Genomic DNA, 1,187 nt, shown 5'->3' with positions numbered 1-1,187 from the left:
CTGCCGGTTTCCTCCACCGCTGCCGGTCTTTATACTCTCCTCACTCCGTTCTGGATGTTTCTCGAGCTTTCGCTCCCCGAGTGTTTCGTCCAATCACAGAGCTTAGCGCTCGCCTCCAGCGTAATGACGTAAGCCGGAAGCGTGTCCTCAGAAATTTCTACCAGCTTCTAGTGACGCTGAGAATCTGTCAGAACGCTGAGAACAATAAAGTACGAAAGACAGGCTGAACAGAAAAGGCAATCTAACAAATACGTAAAGAAAATCTAATGACTTCACTGAATTATGTGTTTAATCTCAAACTCAAACTAATTACGTAAATATATGTAGTTATAGTTGTAATTTATGTGGTTAAAAATGACTGATTAGGCCTGTACATAACAAGCTTTAATAATTAACAGATACAGGCACTAGTATGTATCTGTTTAGTTGTATAATTTACTTATGAATTGGCAGAACTATTAATTGAGGTCACAGCTAAAATGAAAGACAAGACTGAGATGAGAAGCAGGGGAACATCTTTTATAGCACGAGTAGTGAGTTAATTCAGCAGGATATTTACAGTAAATGTATAATCAGGGCTGGATCAATGGGCCCTTGTGTTGCCAGTCTTAGTTCGGTTAAAAGTTAATCAAACATAAGTGTATTTAATGCACACTTAAAGTAGTTCAATGTAGTTATTATTATTATTATCATTATTATTATTATTTATTGGTGCTGCTATCATTTCTGCTGTTATTATTGATAACACCATTATACCTATGGGTATTACTGTTATATTTTTCACTATTTTTAATCAGTGCCTAAATACAACAGTGGTCACTTCCATATTCACCATGGAAATATGAGGACTTTACTTTACTGTAAAAATTATTTTATTTTTATGACTTCTTAGCTAGCTACCTAGCTTAGCTTAGCCGTGGGAGGCGGCTAGCTTGCCCCCAGTGGGCCATGAGAAAAAGTCATAATTCTGACTTTTTTTCTCAGAATTCTGAGATTAAAGAACATTTAATTTTATTTAATAATCAAATTAAATAATAAAAAAAAATCACATGTGGCTCAAATCCTCTTCGTTACTCCATGATACAGGGTCAGTATTATTTGTGTGTTTGGATCAGCTGACCTGCAGCTCCGCTCCGTCACGTGACTTCATCCGCTTCCTCCGTTTCTTTTCGACAGACTCAGCTGAA

At 36.8% G+C, this 1,187-nt stretch overlaps 1 protein-coding gene across 1 annotated transcript in view; it reads left to right on the top strand.

The window, feature by feature from the left end:
- Positions 1 to 1,064: 1,064 nt before the first annotated feature.
- The window catches only part of amdhd2 (amidohydrolase domain containing 2), an 8,322-nt gene continuing 8,199 nt past the window's right edge, over positions 1,065 to 1,187 (top strand). The window contains exon 1 of the mRNA XM_087170941.1: positions 1,065 to 1,187. This exon is cut by the window's right edge and continues 306 nt beyond it. The gene's annotated coding sequence lies outside the window, so the exon portion shown is untranslated.

Source organism: Seriola lalandi, unplaced genomic scaffold (assembly GCF_002814215.2).
Source record: "Seriola lalandi dorsalis isolate HSWRI2012SDOR001 ecotype SW California unplaced genomic scaffold, Sedor1 jcf7180002054969, whole genome shotgun sequence".
Classification (NCBI taxonomy): domain Eukaryota; kingdom Metazoa; phylum Chordata; class Actinopteri; order Carangiformes; family Carangidae; genus Seriola; species Seriola lalandi.
This window is presented reverse-complemented; position numbering and strand designations above follow the sequence as displayed.